Source organism: Muntiacus reevesi, chromosome 2 (assembly GCF_963930625.1).
Source record: "Muntiacus reevesi chromosome 2, mMunRee1.1, whole genome shotgun sequence".
Classification (NCBI taxonomy): domain Eukaryota; kingdom Metazoa; phylum Chordata; class Mammalia; order Artiodactyla; family Cervidae; genus Muntiacus; species Muntiacus reevesi.
Window position 1 is genome coordinate 244374176 of NC_089250.1, and position 18567 is coordinate 244392742.

An 18567-nucleotide genomic window follows, 5' to 3' on the forward strand; every position below is an offset into this window, starting at 1 on the left:
ACTGACTCATTTGAAAAGATCCTGATGCTGGGAAAGATTGAAGGCGGGAGGAGAAAGGGACAACAGAGGATGAGATGGTTGGATGGCATCACCGACACAATGGTCATGAGTTTGAGTAGGCTCTGGGAGTTGTTGATGGACAGAGAAGCCTGGAGTTCTGCAGTCCATGGGGTTCTAAAGAGTCAGACATTACTTAGCGACTGAACTGAACTGGGGAAAAGAAAAAAAATATTTCCACTTTTAAAAATACACGTTAAACCTCTGACAGTATCCTTCCTTCTCTAACACTCAGTGTATCAATGGCAAAGTTATTATCATTTGGACACATTAACTTGAGTAACGATCAGCAATTCATAGAGTCTGACAGTATTATTATTATTCCTTCCAATAAGTCAACCTATGACAATAAAAAGAAAAATGATGCTGTAACGAACATTTGTACTATATGACAGTTTACAAAGCATTTTCATGTATTTAACTCAGGAATAGTATCTAGCTTGTTTTGAGTACTTACTCCTTGCCAGGCATAAAGCTATGTTTTGGTAGGATATTGCCTTTAATTTTGCATCAATACCAAAAGGTTGGCATTCTTATTATCATTTCAGTTTAACTAATCGAAAAGATATATCTCAAGGTTTTGACCTGTCAAAAGTTACACAGTGGCTGTGGTAGGATTTGATTTTTATTTTAATTTTTTAATTGAAATATAATTCATGTGCAACATTATATGTTACATGCGTACAACATAGTGAGTCACAGTTTTTAAGGGTTTACTCCATTTATAAATAGCATCCAATATTTTCTCTATTCCTTATGTTGTACAATATATCATTATAGCAAATTTTATACCTAATAGCTCATATTTCTTAGTACCCTACCCCTATCTTGCCCCTCCCTCTTCCCTCTCCCACTGGTACCTACTACTTTGTTCTCTACATCTGTGAGTTTACTTTTGTGTTTATATTGACTAGTTTGTTTTATATTTTTAGATTATACATATAAGTGTATCATCCATTATTTATCTTTCTCTGCCTGACTTATTTCACCTTAGCCCTCCAAGTCCATTCATGTTGCTGCTAATGGCAAACTCTCACTCTTTTTTAAGTTGAGTCGTATTTCATTATGATATTCACATCTTCTTTATCCATTGATCTGTTGATGGACAGTTAGGTTGCTTCCACATCTTGGCAATTGTACATAATGCTGCTAAGAACATTAGGATGAATGTACCTCTTTGAATTGGTGTTCTTGGTTTTTTCAGGTATATACCAAGGAGTGGAACTGCTGCTGTTTGCTTGTTTATGTATACAAAGAGTTCCATTTTTAGTTCCTTGAGAAAACTTCCTATGGTTTTAAATAATGGCAACACCAATTTACATTCCGATCAACAGTGCAGGGGGATTCCCTTTTCTCCACGTCTTCGCCAACATGTGTTATGTTCTTTTTGAAGCTAGCCATTGTGATAGGTGTGAGGTAATATCTCATTGTAGTTTTCTGCATTTCCCTGATGGCTAGCTATGTTGAGCATCTCCCCATGTGCCTGCTAGCCATCTGAATTTCCTTTTTGGAAAAATGACTATTCAGTTCTGCTCAATTTTTTAACTAGATTATTTATTTATTTATTTATTTTTGATGTTGAGTTGAATGATCTGTTCATATATGTTGGCTATCAACCCATTATCAGTCATATCATTTGAAAAAATGTTCTCTCCAATTCAGTAGGTTCTCTTTTCATTTTGTCAGTGGTTTCCTTTGCTGTGCAAGGCTTTCAAGTTTAATTGGATCCCATTTGATTATTTTTGCTTTCATTTCCTTTGTTTTAGCAGATGGATCCAAAAATGTATTTATGTGATCTATGTCAGAGAGTGTTCTACCTATGTTTTCCTCTAGGATTTTTATGATATCTGATCTTATATTTAGGCCTTTAATCCATTTTGAGTTTATTTTTATATATGGTATTAGAAAATGTTTTACTGCTACTGCTAAGTCACTTCAGTTGTGTCTGACTCTGTGCGACCCCATCCCCGGGATTCTCCAGGCAAGAACACTGGAGTGGGTTGCCATTTCCTTCTCCAATGCATAAAAGTGAAAAGTGAAAGTGAAGTCGCTCAGTCATGTCTGACTCTTCATGACCCCCATGAACTGCAGCCTACCAGGCTCTTCCGTCCATGGGATTTTCCAGGCAAGAGTACTGGAGTGGGGTTCCATTGCCTTCCATGCAGTCATTCAGTTTTTCCAGTACCATTTATTGAAAAGACTGTTTTCTGCAGTGTATATTCTTGCCACATTTGTCCACAGATTAATTGACAGTTAAGTGTATGGGTATATTTCTGGACTCTCTATTCTGTTCCATTGAATTGCATATCTGTTTTTGTGCCAGTACCAAACTGTTCTGCCTACTGTAGCTTTGTAGAGTAATCTAAAGTCAGGAAGTGTAATACTCCCAGCTCTGTTCTTCATTCTCAAGACTATCTTGGCTATTCAGGGTCTTTTGTTCTTCTATACAGATTCTAAACAAAGGTAGTTTATTTCTACTTTTGAACACTATGGTATACTGCCTCACTTAACATCACCATTAAAGTTTGGCCAGGAAATAAATACTTTATCCATGTCTACTCTTTTAAATTTTAAGCTATGTTTTAAAGATAGTATTTTATCTTTATAAAACAATGCAAAATAAGCAACATTACTGTCATTGTGTAGATGGTAAAACTAAGACAGTGCTAGGATATGACTCATATTTAAAACTGGCATAGTTGGCACTCAAGCTCCTGTTGTTTGACACCAAACCCAAGGATCTTTCCACTGTGGCTTACAGAAGAGCAAAAATGGATTTCAAATGTGCCAAAAGAAGAAAGAAGGTTCTAGATACAGAAGATTCTTTGAAGAATCTTCAAAGAGGTGGCTTCCCAGATGGCATGATAAAGAATCCACCTGCCAATGCAGGAAACACAGAAGACATGGATTCAATCCTGGCTTGGGAGGATCTACACTAGGAAATGGCAACCCACTCCAGTATTCTTGCCAGGAGAATTCCAAGGATGGTGGAGCCTGGTGGGCTACAGTCTATGGGGACATAAAGAACTGGACAGAACTGAGTAACTGAGCACATATTTAGGGAATTTACATCTGAAAACTTAGGGTTCTTATGGGGAACACCCCAGGCCAAGGACAAAAAGACATGACTTTATCAACTCTGAGGTCAAGTTTTAGCAACTGCATCCGATACAGGTTAGAAGGAAAAATATTTTGTTGTTGCTTTTAAAGTTGTTAAAGCAGAATCATTGAATCCCTGAACTAAACTCAATTGGATTCAATCACTGAACTAAATTCAATTCACTGAATCACACAAAGACAGCTATCAAATATTAAGAGAGAAGAGTTTGTAGTGACACAGTCTCTAGATTGATACCAGCTTTGACTTGCACCTTTAAGACACAAAGAATAATTTTTATACAGTGAGTGAGGAATATTTTAGATATAAAGAAGACCCATCTTTATGTAAGACAGTCACAGAATCCACCAATCTCTTTGCATTTTGTTTTGTTTCATATTTTACCCTCATTTTAACGGCATCAATCCTACTGTTTTTCATATGAAATAGCTTTCTAGATTTCTATTTTAGGTCACCTCTAAGAACTTTTGGTGACATACTCTCTTAGGGTTTTGCATTCTTAGCTTTTTTGGTAAAATCAGTAGACCTAAGTGGAATTGACCAAACATGCCAGGCTCTTAGCAGTCTAGGTGAATAGAGGACTGAATCTTCCCACTCTCTTTGAAATTGGGTGTGGGCATGTGACTTGTTTTGGTCAAAGAAATGAAAAATGAAATGATTCGTCACTTCTGGATGAAATTTTAAAGAGGGAGGCAACAATTCATCAGACTGCCTTTGCACCACTTGGTTAATGTAGAAGTGCATTTAGATAAAATGTCTTTCAGCCTGGATCCCTGAACTGCCAAAATGAATAGAACTCTTCTGGTAATACACAAAACTAAAACTAATAACTGAGATTCTGGAGTTCTCTGTCACTTGGGGATACCCGAACATAGATTGACATATTAACTGATTAACTAATGCTAATACCAGCATTTCAAATAAGACTTTCTGGTCTCTATCTGTTTCTGTGCATCCCAAACTTTCATGTGCATAGATTTTTAATTCATGTGTAGACACAAGCATTAATTGCTAAAAATGATAAAGCCATCCACGATAAGCACTTATTTTTTTCATGATTATTTTTATGCCCAGAGACAGCTCTACTGTTTCAACAGTTTTACCCTTTTCAAACACCCACTTGTTATGCTCTTACTTTTATGACAAAGGAGAGTGTGCATGAAGATATGATGCCTCATAAAACTGCATATTATAATAGTGTTCATGGAGAGATATATTTTCCTGAGACTAGCTGTATTTATCGTTTGTGGAGTTCAACTGCAGCATCAAAATCAACCTTTTCAGACCCTTTTAACATTAAATGCAACCTTACACTTTCTAAACCTAAAGGCTGGAAACTACCTGCATAAATCTTCATAATGTATCTTTGACATCAACTAGCACTTAAAAAGCATTCTGATGTGTTAAGTGTAAATTAATCAGAGACAGGCTGACTGAATTTTCCGTTGAAGTTGAATATTCTAAAGAAAAAATCTAAGAAAGTAAAAGAAAAGGGGAGATGCATGTTGCACTTTGCTTCATACAGAATATTTGTAAATCTGCCTGACCTCTTATTTTTATTTATTTAAATTAACAGCAGCAGCAATCACTGCCATTTGGACCCCAGGTACAGTGAACTATTTTTTAAGGAACTTCAAAATATCATTTAAACCTTTTAAAATAATTCAGCCAATACAAGTGTTGAGAAAGCATCATTTGAATTGGCAAACCAAAGAACTAGGCCCCAGGGGTCAGTAATCTGGATTTAGCCAGAGCTATCTGTTGAGAAAATTTTGATGGAGACTTACCCAGGAGTAACGGTACATTCCCAAGGAAAAACTTAGAATGGAATGGAAATTGGGCTGTGCCCAATGCTAACTGCAACTATTTGGAAGACTTCCCACTCTTTCATCTCCCCAGCTCAGATTATAAACTTTGTTAGCAGTTTCAGTTTTGGGGCTTTTTGTCTCTGCACAGTAATCCAATTTGAAATCTTATTCACATTGGGAATATATCCCGTCAAAGCATCAGCATCCTATATTCATTTTGTGTTCTATAAGTCATTGGAAGTTTTTCATTTAGTTTGAAACGTCTTGAAGCCCTCATCAAAGGTGATGCTAAAAGAACAATTTTAATAAGTCATCTAGTGCCTCTCTCAGCCTGCGCATATTTTTGGCAGCACAGGAATATTGCTTTCTGCCATCTGTGCAGAATAGAATTTGGATTTTTGTTCAGGGTCAGTTAGAATGTGCTTAAAACCAAATGTGTAACTAGGCTTTGATTCTTGCTCTAAACTCTAAGTATGTGTTGTTTAGAATTTAAAGTGGTTGCACTAAAATCTTCTCTTCATTTTCTGTAGCTGACATATTATACTAATAAAGTTTAAAATGAATTCTTTTCAGTGGTAGTCAGTTGTTTTGTTTTTATGGCAATCTAACCTAACAACATTTCATTTAGTTTGTGAAGATACACACTGGCAGAGCAATAATTTAAGAAAGCAGTCATACACACAAATGTATATATACAAAATCTGATTGATGAATGTCTATGCACCAAGCAAAGGTCTCAGTAACATTTCTGCTCGATAACTGCATTCCTATTATTACAGATGAGGAAACTGAGGTGCAATCGTGATATATAACTAATGAATAAAACCAGGTGCAATTGTGATACATAACTAATGAATAAAATCAGGTGCAATAGTGATATATAACTAATGAATAAAACCAGGTGCAGTAGTGATATATAACTATGAATAAAACCAGGCTATTAACCTGGGTTTGTGTTGTGCCAAAGCTAACTTTCCACTTACAGAAATATCTCTATATGCAAAACATAAAAAGAGACACAGAAGTACAGAAAAGACTTTTGAACTCTGTGGGAGAAGGTGAGGGTGGAATGTTTCGAAAGAACAGCATGTATATTATCTATAGTGAAACAGATCACCAGCCCAGGTGGGATGCATGAGACAAGTCCTCGGGCCTGATGCACTGGGAGGACCCAGAGGAATCGGGTGGAGAGGGAGGTGGGAGGGGGGATCGGGATGGGGAATACATGTAACTCTACGGCTGATTCATGTCAATGTATGACAAAACCCACTGAAATGTTGTGAAGTAATTAGCCTCCAACTAATAAAAAAAAAGATAATTATTGATAAAGAAAAAAGAAAAGAAATATCTCTAATAATATTCACTTCTCTTCAATAAATATAATTCCTCTCAAATAGCAAGGACTATGCTAGTTTTCTTGTGAGGAAAGAAATTGAAGACAGGAGGTCTCATTCTTTCAGATTTGTTAAATATAAACAAACAAGGTAGCACACATTACTGCAAAGATGTTCTTTCTCAAACACAAAGCTAAGTAAATTTTGTCAAAAATTGTCTTTAGTGTCTTTCGGTCTACAGGATAAAGTCTAAATTTTTTTACATGACATTAACTGAACCTCATTTCTCAGGCAACTTAATCTCTAATATGCTAATGCCATTATATCCTACATTTTAGCTATACCAAAATACTTGTGCTTTTGTGAATGTGACTTTTTTTTTTTCACTATCCTAACATTTTGCTGTTCCAATTTCTCTACCTGGGATTTCTTTTCATAATTTTTAAGGCAAGTTCTTATCTGTCAAGAATCATCTGAAATAGTACCTTCCATGGATTATGCTTTTTTTAAATCACCTCTATGCCACATCCATGCTTCCTCAACATGGTTATGGCAGCAACAGCTTATGTTTATGTACTTTCTTACTGAGTAGATTGGATTTTACAGTCTCAGGGACATGTTCAGGATATGTGATAGAATTACATCCATTAAATATCCTTTTAATAAGAAAAACAAAAACAGAAGAGAGAGGGTTGGTGAAAGGACTAATCCAAATATCTTTTGTAGCAGAGCAATACAAAGTCCCAAAATAAATCTTATTAAAATTCAAAGCAAATAAATTCTACCATCATAAAAATTACTGAGTTTTTTTAAGAAAGTTAATTTTCAAGGTTTCCGTTAAAATTATAGACACATATCAACAAAAATAACCACAGTCACTTTAGCTACCATGTATTCAGAAAGGGGAACTTCAACAGTCATTTTCTTTAAAATCCAGCAAACACACTTTAGTTATTGGGAATGAAAGAGCAAAGCACAGATGTCCACATCGATATCTCAACTCTGGACTATATGATGGTCTTACACAGACAAAGACACCCCCATCCACACACTCACAGTGATGGCCTCATACAGACACACACACGAGTGCATGCACATGCCACATCCTTTAAAAGAGGTTCTGCTGCTTATAAATACAAGATGACCAATATTCTACATATAACAACAAATTCTGGTTGTATTTCTTATATTTCTTTGGTGTTTCCTTTTCTCTGTCTTTTCACTTATTTTGTTAGTTATGGTAACTAACTGTAACATTCATTTTGTATTATTTCTACTTCAGTAATTATCTTGGTTTATCCCAGGGGAAGAAAAAAAAGCATAAACAAATACAACTAAAAACTCAAAGAAGGATGCAATAAGCTCTAGAAGTGATATAGGATTAGATCTTTCAGAAAGTGCTTGGGTTTAGTACAAAAGATATGACAGTAGACCTCCGGGAATCTTTGTAACGGGGTTTGTCTGAGGATTGACACTAAGAGAAAAAGAAAAAAAAAGGTAAGATAATAAACTATGGAGAAAGGGTGGAAAAAAAGAGAGAGGCTAGGCTAACCATTAAGAAGGTGAAAGTGTTCAGTCAGTTCAGTTCAGTTCAGTTGCTCAGTCATGTCCGACTCTTTGCGACCCCATGAACCGCAGTATGCCAGGCCTCCCTGTCCATCACCAACTCCCGGAGTTTACTCAAACTCATGCCCATCGAGTTGGTGATGCCATCCAACCATCTCATCCTCTGTCGTCCCCTTCTCCTCCTGCCCCCAACTCCTCCCAGCATCAGGGTCTTTCCCAATGAGTCAACTCTTCGCATGAGGTGGCCAAAGTATTGGAGTTTCAGCTTCAGTCCTTCCAATGAACAGCCAGGACTGATCTCCCCCAGGATGGACTGGTTGGATCTCCTTGCAATCCAAGGGACTCTCAAGAGTCTTCCCCAACACCATAGTTCAAAAGCATCAATTTTTTGGTGCTCAGCTTTCTTCATAGTCCAAGTCTCACATCAATACATGACCACTGGAAAAACCATAGCCTTGACCAGACAGACTTTTGTTGGCAAAGTAATGTCTCTCCTTTTTAATATGCTATCTAGGTTGGTCATAACTTTCCTTCCATCACTCACTAATGTCTCACTCTTTGCCAGCCCATGGTCTTTCCATGGGATTCTCCAGGCAAGAATACTGTTGGGTTTGCCATTCCCTTTTCCAGGGGGTCTTCCTGACCCAGGGATTGAACCCGGGATTCCTGAACTGCAGGTAGAGTCTTTACCATCTGAGTGTACATTATTTTCCCAGTGCCCCATCCTGAGCTCCAAAATCTTGCTCATTCAGAGAATCGGCAGAAATGGATCATTTTTTCCCATATTCAGTTTCTGGTGTGTTCTTTCTGAGTAGCTCATTTGAAGAATGTAAACTCCATAAACATGGATCCATGCATCTTGGAACCTTTGAAGTGATGAGAACCCTGGTTGTTGGTTGAATGAAGAAGCAAGAACACCCTAGCATGTGATGCCGAGTCCCAGGTGTGTACCCTTCACCTGTCTCTGTCTCCAGACTCATCTCTTGCCACACCACAGTCTCATAGGTCTGCTTCTCCCCAGTGAGTCCTCCCACCTACTGGCATTTTCCGTGCTCTGAAACCCTATGTCATCTTGCCTAATAGACAGTATGAGCCACAAAGCAAGTCCAATGTGTAATTATAAATTTTCTAGTAGCCACACTAAAAAATAAATTAAACAGGTGAAATTAATTTTGATTGCTTTTTTTTTTGTAATTAAACCCAATATATCCAAAACATTTGGGCATCCCAGGTGGTGCTAGTGGTAAAGAACCCACAAGCCAGTGCAGGAGACTTAAGAGATACAGGTTCGATCCCTGGGTCAGGAAGATCCTCTGGAGAAGGGAATGGCAACCCGCCCTGGTATTCTTACCTGAAATCCTATAGATAGAGAAGTCTGGCAGGCTACAGTCAGTGGGATCACAAAAAGTGGGATACAGCTGAAGCAACTTAGCACACACATGCATCCAGAACATTAACTTCTGACATGTGGTCTATTCAGAGGTATGAACAAGACGATTTATATTCTTTTATTTTTACAATAACATTTAGAAGTTTTTGTGTACACTGGACTTACAGCACACATGAATTTACACCAGCCACTTTTCATGTCCTATTCTGGACAGTGCAGGTCGAACCCTTACTGTCTTCACTCTCCTCCCTCCGCCCTTCCCTGTGAAGCTGTTCTAATATACTATTATGGCTTAAAGAAAAAGTTCCCTTTTATAGAGATGAGATTTTACCTCTATATCATACACACCTCTATAAATTTCATTATAGCAATTTCAGGCTAATGAGTAATAACTCTCAGTGCTATCAGTTTAAAATCTATATTCCTCATCAGACCTCAGACTCTAGGACCACTTCTTTCATATGAATCCTTATATGCCTTGTGCTTACATAATAATGCCCAAAAGGAGGAAATATTGAATTACTATGCATTGAATAACCATTATTCAGTGCCTCTGATTCTTTATCTCCTCATCTGTAGAATGAAGATGAAAGCAGTAATACCTAGCTCACAGAGCTATTATGAGGATTAAATGAGCTCGTACATTCATGTGTGTGTGTGTATGTCTATACTAAGAACAATGGCTAGTACATCTAAACTGTACTTAGGAACTGGCCTTTGGTAAGATATGTAGCAGTACTACAAAATCTAATTTTGTGAGGATTAAAGCAGAAAGTAGATTGAGGGGGGTGCCTGACATATGATAGTGCGACTTTAACAAATTTGTTATGCTTAGTCTGTTATTTCATAATAAATGTCAAATAATATGTTTTACTAATTAAACCTCTTAGTATTAATTTGAAGCCCTAAACTTGGATTGCAACACTCTTTAGAGGTCCAGGAAAATAAAGAGTATCCTTCATTTAACAACAGCCCGCACATCTAATTACTACAAAAAATGCAGAAAGAGGACTTTAATTTTAAAGTCCCCCATGAGACTGTCTGGTGAGTGTGTCTAGGTCGTAAGGCCACATGACTTCTGGAGTCTAATATTTCCACTTCCATCAGTGTTATGTTATCTACGAAGGCATTTGAGTTTCTATAGCTTCATTTGTCTAATGAGAGGTAGGACTGGTGATTCTTTATTGCCTAAATTTGGGCCAGTCATAAAAATTGTCCCCATAACTAGCTTTCTTTAGCTCCCTCTGCAGAGGCATACACTGTTGATTGCTTATTTTACTCTTCTTTTCCTTTCTTTGCCTTTACTCCTTCCATCTGAATGTAGATGTAATAAAGTCAGTCTCCTGCAGGGTAACATGGGAAATACTGGGTTATACCTTATAAGGCCTCTTTAACTTGCAAATGATAAGGATAAGAATCCATAGTGAATATCCAGTCCATCCAAAGTAAAAGTAGAAATCTAACAGGATAAAATTGTTGTAAAGGTAACCCAGTGTCCTAGACAAGGATTTAAAAGGCTTTTTTTTTTAAGTATATTTGATTCACAATGTTGTGTTAGTTCTCTGGTGTATAGGAAAGTGATTCAGACATACACATACACACACATACACACATATATATGCACACACATATGCTTCAGATATATACATATTCCTTTTCATATTATTTTCAATTATGGTTTATTAAAGATATTGAATGTAGTTAATATAGTTCCCTGTGCTATACAGTAGAACTTTGTTTAAAAGGCCTTTTTTAAAAAAGCAGGTGTTAACCCTCAAGAGGGAGCTATATACACTTCAGCGTAAAGGACGTAGTTGCCACAGTAATTCTTTGTTTTGGACAGAAATTTAGTATGTTCACTGATTTCCACAATCAAAAGATGACTAACTGATGGAATTGGGCTGATTTTTCTTACTACCCGATGTAGTGGTCAGAATGGTCAGTAGGGATATGGAGATTCTATGGGTCACAGGTAGGAGTGGAGGTGACACCACATTGAAGCTCAGCTTATCACCAAGAGGAAAAGTTAATGATTTTTCATCAAGAAATTAAAGATAAATGAGATTTCAAAGTAAGGGAAGCAAGACATTAGAGACCTGTGGAGGATAAGAAAGAAAGGGAAGTAGCTAGAGACGCGTTGCTGTGCACATTTGGTGTTTAATACTTGATGATGCCTCTGTGCGTGGGTAAACGTTGAGCAAAATAGAGAAGATTAGGAGGATTTACCATACATCATGAAAAGAAAAGAGATGGAGTTCAGTCTGATGTGAATTAGTCTGAATGCTGAAACACAACTTAATAGCTGTGTGCCCTTTATCTGCTTACTTAAGCTTGATAAGCTTCCATGGTCTCTACTTGTAAAGAAACAGATAAATGCCTAGGGTAAAGATTTAGATTTCATTATTCTTCTCCTTTTTTTTTTTTTTTTTTGGCTTTGGTTTTCTTGTTTGTTTTGGTCTGTATAGTCAAAACTATGATTTTTCCAGTAGTCATGTACAGATGTGATGAGTTGGACCATAAAGAAGGCTAAGGGCTGAAGAATTGAGGCCTTCAAATTGTGGTGCTGGAGAAGCCTCCAAACCTAAAGGAAATCAACCCTAAATATTCATTTGAAGGACTGATGATGAAGCTGAAGCTCCAATACTCTGACTACCTGATGTGAAAAGCTGACTCATTGGAAAAGACCTTGATGCTGGGAAAGACTGAAGGCAAAAAGAGAAGAAGGTGGCAGAGGATGAGATAATTTGATAGCATTGTCGACTCAATGGATGTGAATATGAGCAAATTTAGGGAGAGAGTGAAGGACAGGGAAGCCTGGAGTGCTGCAGTCTATGGGATTGCAAAGAATGAGACATGACTGAGTGACTCAACAACAACAGAACAGATATAAATAATATTATTTCTCTTTCCCATTCCCTTCTCTCTTTCATCTGAATGGCACTGTACTTGTACAATTCTGTAGTTAGCATGATCAAACCTGAAGATTTCACACTGTACATTTGGGAATACAAACCAAATTGAAGAGAAGAATGTGACAAAATTGCATGTGTGTGTGTGTGTGTGTGTGTGTGTGTGTGTGTGTGTGTGTGTGTTGTGAAAGCCGAAGGCGCTGATTAAATAGTTTCCATTTCTTACATTATTTCTGGCTGAATTTTCTAAACCATTAGGTACTTTTAAGATCTTTACATTCTTAAGAATAAAACATTCATCCTTGCATACAAATAAGTATGTAGAGATAGAAGAATAAGGTAACATACTCATTATCAATAAGTAAATTTAAGACAGTAATGAGCATAACTAAGTATCTTCATCACTTTTACAAACACTGCCTTTTTACACATGCATGATAATCAGGTGCGATAGGTAATTACAAGCCCTACTTCACAGATATAGTAAGATTCACCTTAAGGTTGTAGAGCAAAAAGTTGCAGGCTCTCTAAATCTCATCTTTTCCTATAATATTGCTGCTACCAAATGCAACAGTATTTACTTGTGTAAAAAAGATCACATTTTATCAATAATTTCCCTGATGTTAGGAGAACACAAGTACTCGAGAGGAATGTGGTTGACACAAAATCACTGAAAAAAAAAATTAAGCACTCTTTTCAGGGAATCTGTCTCCGATTTTGGAAAGTCCATAGCTACAAGCCAAGAAAGTACCATAGAGAAGGGAATGAGTTAACACTTATTACCTAGGAAACATTATTTAAGGCCTTTATGAGTAGGCCTTCAGTCCTAGATCTTTAAAGTCTACTAGCTGTGGGACTAAAAGCAGTATACCCAATATGACAGAGTTTCCAGGAAGGTGTGATGATACCTGCTTGAAGAGAAATCATTTCCAGGTCATTGCACCTTGAACAATGTAAAAGTGAGCACGACTGACATACCTGTTAGACTGAATAAACTCAGAATACAATATACATTGATGTGATCTTTGCTATCTATAAATATTAAATAAGCATTCTACCTGCCTACATCACAGAGTAGTTAGGAATTATCATGGAACTAAAATATCCCATATTGTGTAAATGACAATATATTATAAGGAGGTATTATTCTCAATCTAAATTTAAAAGGTTCTGTTGTTTTAATCCACCTAGCTCATTACTTTTGAAACTTGATCATTCACTTACCATATATGTATTGAACATCTACTCCATTGCAAAAGCTGTGATAAGCACTTTAAATTTATTTTAGTAGAAAAACTTTGTTCAGTAGATAATTGTTAGTACATTTTGTGCCCAAAAGTGTTGATACTAATAGATCTGTTTCAGGCTATATTTTGGGTCATATGTTTAAGGTGAACGGAGAGTGGGATGGAGAAGAAGGCATAGATCTTTGAAGAGAGTGGGCAATTTTTAATATAGTTACAGAGAGAGAAAGCAATGAGAGGAAGATAAAGAAAGGTTGTTAGATTGCTGAGGATCCATTTGGTTTTGGTAATCACTGATTTACAGTCAAATCAATATGTTGCTAAGTTTTCAACTTCTTGTCGTTACAGTTTCAGTAAATCAGCTTCAAAATGCTGTGTAGAATGTCCGATCTTATGAAGATCTTTAAGATGTCAAGAGACTGGGGTCCTGGTATAAGGGGCGGGGCTTCAGTTGCGGAGAGGCGAGAATCCAGGTCCTGCGCGGAGGCAAGGAGCTCCAGGAACCAGGAGGCGAAGGCAGAGGTCTGAAGCCTGTGTCCTGAGTTCAGACAGGCAGTATCAGGAATCAAGGCATTGTGCTCGTGGTTGAGATGAGTGAGCTCAGCAAACCCGAAGAAGGCCTTCAGGACCCAGGCGAGGACCAGGGCCCTGTCGAGGTGCCGCTCTTGGAGGCTGAGGTGGGGGAGTCCGCATCCCACTTGGCCTCCTACCCCCCAGCATCCTCCTCCGCTCCTGTGGAGGCCTTGCCCCAAGAAATTCTGCATAGGATGATAGGTAAACTGATGAAGTTCCTGCTCCTCAAGTATCGAGCCAAGGAGCTGACCTCCCAGGCGGAAATGCTGAGTGAGGTCCTCAGGGATAACCAGGAGCACTTCCCGGTGGTCTTCAGGAGGTCTCAGCGTGCCTGCAGCTGTTGCTTGGCGTGGATGTGAAGGAGGTGGACCCAGCGGAGCACACCTACATCTTGGTCCCCATCCTGGGCCTCACTTGCGATGAGATGCTGAGCGATGGGGTGGGTCTGCCCAAGGCCGGCTTCCTGGTGCTGGTCCTCAGCATGATCATGCGGTTTGGAGACCCGGCCCCTGAGGAGGCGGTCTGGGGAGCACTCAGCAGGATGGGGGTGTGTGTTGGGAGTGAGCACTGTGTCTTTGGGGAGCCCAGGGAGCTTCTGACCCAAGTGTGGGTGCGGGAGGGATACCTGCGGTACGAGCAGGTGCCTGACAGCCACCCTGCTCGCTATGAGTTCCTGTGGGGTCCCCGGGCCTATGTGGAGACCAGCAAGTGGCAAGTCATGGCATTTATGCTCAGGGTCAACCAAAGGGCTTTGAGGGCCTTCCCATTCCTGTCTGCATAAGATGCGAGGGAGGAGGAATAGGGGGCCTGGGACAGAGCAGCAGCCAGGTTGTTCCTTCTCTCTGTGGTTAAAGAGTGGGTAGTCAGCTTTCTAAAATGTGAGGGCCCGGGCTAGTAGGGGGAACCAGTTTGTAGCATCTTTTGGTTCCTGTTCTCTATGATGACATGGGGATTCATCTCTGTTTTCTTTAGAAATTTTTCAAAGTTTGGTTTCAAAGAAGGCTAAAGAATCCATATCTTAGCTTTGTGAATGATATTGATCCAAGTGTATCTGATGTTACACAGTTCAAAAACAAGAGTTTTGCTGTTTTCTAAAAGAGATTGGAAAGTCTTCCATTTTGTTTTGTGGTCCTGAACAGAATGCAATGGAATCGAAATTAGAAATGTTTTGAAAATGTGAACTTCTGTAGCAATAGTATTGTATGGAGAAGAGTTGGATAATAAAAGTAATCATAGTGAAAAAAAAAAATAAGATGTCAAAATATTGCAATTTAATTGCAAGTTGGTGAAGAAAAGGCAGATGAATTAAAGTTGTATAATGACAACTGTGTCAGTTGTTTTAAACTTCTTTTCCTCTTTATTACAGCAACACCATGCTATAGGTACTGTTCCTCTAATGTTACAAATGGTATGAAATTCAGGAGTATTAAGCAACTGGCCCAAGGTCATGAGTGACAATAACCAGGAACGGCGCCATATTGGTCCCTGTCCTAAGTATGTGCTATTTTCTCTCAGTACACTGTATGTCTATTGTGGGCATTTTTTTAATATTACTCTACCAAGTATAAGCCCAATGTGCACTTTCCCCCAAAATCTCAAGAACACCTACCCCCAAAAAATGTTCTTTAGGAGGTGAGGCTTTAATCTCTTCAATGTTGTGTGCAAATACACAGTTGATGCCTTCAATTTCTGTTCCACAAAGCACAAAGAAAGTGGCCTTGGTATGGGAGGTTTTGAAGACAGGCATTCCCTGTTATTTGCCTCTGCACTGAAAGGCCCTTGAAATGCCCCGTACAGCACCAGATTTTGAGCATGACCACATTTTAACAGATCTGCCAGGACACATTAGCTGCAAAACACTTCCTCTGGGTTGACCTACTGACCTGATTAGTGACTTGGCTCAACATTATCCATCTGGAAGCTGAAGCGTGTCTGCCAAACACAATGGTCAGAGTTTTGGCAGGTTGGAAATTGAGCTGTTCTTTCTAATGATGCCTTGCTAACAGGTTCATTTACCTCCCATGACCACTTCTTGAATGTTACAGTAATGTCATGCTTGGTGGGGTGGAAAACACATAGGTTTTGGAATGGAATAGGCTAGAGTTTGAACTGATTTAACCACTTAATAGTTTGTCAATTACAGTACCACCTTGAGGATCAGTATTTTTTTAAATCCGTCAAGTGGGGACAATGATTTCTTTTCCATGGAGTTGTTCTGGGGATTAGAGATAGTGCCCTGTGGAACAAGAAGGAATCATTTATTGAGACTTTATTGTTGAAAGGCATTATATCACATGCTTTACAAAGATTATTTCATTTAAAAAATGTCATATTCCTTAAGCATTATTATCCCAAATCTAAGAATTAAGAAATAAAGGTTAGATAGGTAAATTTGCTTGCCTTATACAACAACTTCAGAGTTAGGAGTAGAATTTGATGTCAGTAGACACAATTTAGAATGTCTGATTTGTCACCAGATATAAATGCCTTCAAAGGCATTGGTGAATTTGCAATCTCCTGGTTTAGGGGACTGACTAGAGATATCACCCATCAAAATATCAAATTACAGAGGTAAAAGTTTCAGAAAGGTTTACTAGACATAGCTTACATCATTTAATGCTCAATATGCTTGTAAGAATGACAGAGGAATATATTAACTGATCTGCTGTAGTCCTCTTCTGGTCTTAATTATGCTGGGCTTCCTACAGGAAGTGTGATGGAGGAATTACCAGAGCTCAGAGTAATTTACCCTTCACTAGGCTAAATGTTCTGCACAAGTCTCTGTTGATATTCATTATCTTTAAAGTGTGTCCCTTTGGTAGTAGATGAATTAAGTATGGGAAGTTGTGCTTAGAGTATAAAAATTGAAACAACATTTTCCAAAGGGGAAAAAGAAACACCGCAATTTGGGGAGTGTGTGTGCCTGTGTATGCATGCAGTTCTATATGTCATGTGTGGTCCTCTCAGTTTGCATGCAGTTGTTTATGCTGTGTATGTGGTATTCTTCGCTTGCCTGATAAGCGAATCTGCCTGCTAAGATCTCTCCTCTTTAAGATGTACGGTAATAAACATTTCACCTGGGACAAATTTGAGCCAAGAACATGAACAAAATGAATAAATTGTCATAGTTCGTGTAACGTATTTCCAGAGGCATAAAAGATACACCCAAACATTAAGTGACTGGAAGTGTTCTCTGTAAACTTACTATAAAAAGATTTCATGTCTAAACTCTTTCAACAATCTATCAGGAGCTTGACTTAATCTGCCTCTAATTTTAAGTAAATATTTTCAGTAGAGGCAAAGTATCAGGTCTCCCTTTCATGACAAAAAAAAATAAAAAAATCAGGGCGAAGCTCTCAACCATGGCAGGCAAATGAACACTAACTTACTTCGAAATGCACTGACACCACCACTGATTTCATGCATTTATAACCTTGGACCATTTAACCGAGGGCACTGGGAATGGAGCTCCAACACTTTGGCCACCTGATGCGAACAGCTGACTCCTTGAAAAAGACCCTGATGCTGGGAGAGATTGAAGTCAGAAGGCGAAAAGGACAACAGAGGATGAGATGGTTGGATGGCATCACGGATGCATGGCATGAACTTGGGCAAACTCCAGGAGATGGTGGGTGACAGGGAGGCCTGGTGTGCTGCAGTCCACGGGGTCACGAAGAGCTAGACCCAAGTTGGTAACCGAACAACAACTGGGAATGAGGCAACTATTTGTCAATGGAGAGGCTTTAATTACATGATTGAAGGAGAAAAATTATAAAGGAAAAAAAATATTTTGGCGATTTGAGATTCAGATCTCAGCACTACTGCTTCCTACATGTATTCTCATCTGTAAAAAAATACTTTCATAATTAGATTCTGAGTTTACATAACACATATCAGGAGTTGACAAAACATAAGTAATCAATAAATACCACTTATCATTCCTTCAACATTTCACCCTCTACGATTTCACAATTTTAAACCTGGGGAACCAAGAAATCTTGATTCTAATGAGAAAGTTACTTAAATTCCCTGAGTCTCACTTTCAGAATTAATATAAGGAGAAAGCTAGAAGAACATTGTGAAAGAGGTTTCAGTCCCTCTTATGCATTGGTAATAGCCTTCCAGAACAGTCTGTTAAAAACATTTAAGGCTATGTGGAGACTATAGGGGGAAAAAAGGCTGTTATTAATAAGTCTGCTATGATACAGGCATGCCACATACACTCTATCTTGGGATAGTGATTTATACTATTCTCCCCAGACTTTAAAGCACAGGGTTATAGAATTTGTTGAAGCTTGCAATGGAGATCAATTTTGAAAGAAAAATGATGTGTTCTTTTTGTCATAGTACAATGACAAGATGATGTCATAAACAGATATTAAACAAGCCCCATATAATGCACTGAAATCTATGCTAGGGATAGTGAGAGACATAAATTTGAGAAAAACATCTTGTCTTCCAAGAACAAACTACTATTTACTAAGGCTAAATTAACAGACCCATAGATTTTCACAGGAGCCTCAGTATTAAAGCACCGGTGATGGTCATGAGTACCCTCGTGCTTGCAG

At 38.2% G+C, this 18567-nt stretch overlaps 1 pseudogene; it reads left to right on the forward strand.

Annotated features, from left to right (window-relative positions):
- The first annotated feature begins 13488 nt into the window (after positions 1 to 13488).
- LOC136158702 (melanoma-associated antigen 9-like) lies at positions 13489 to 16285 on the forward strand (annotated as a pseudogene).
- Positions 16286 to 18567: the final 2282 nt, after the last annotated feature.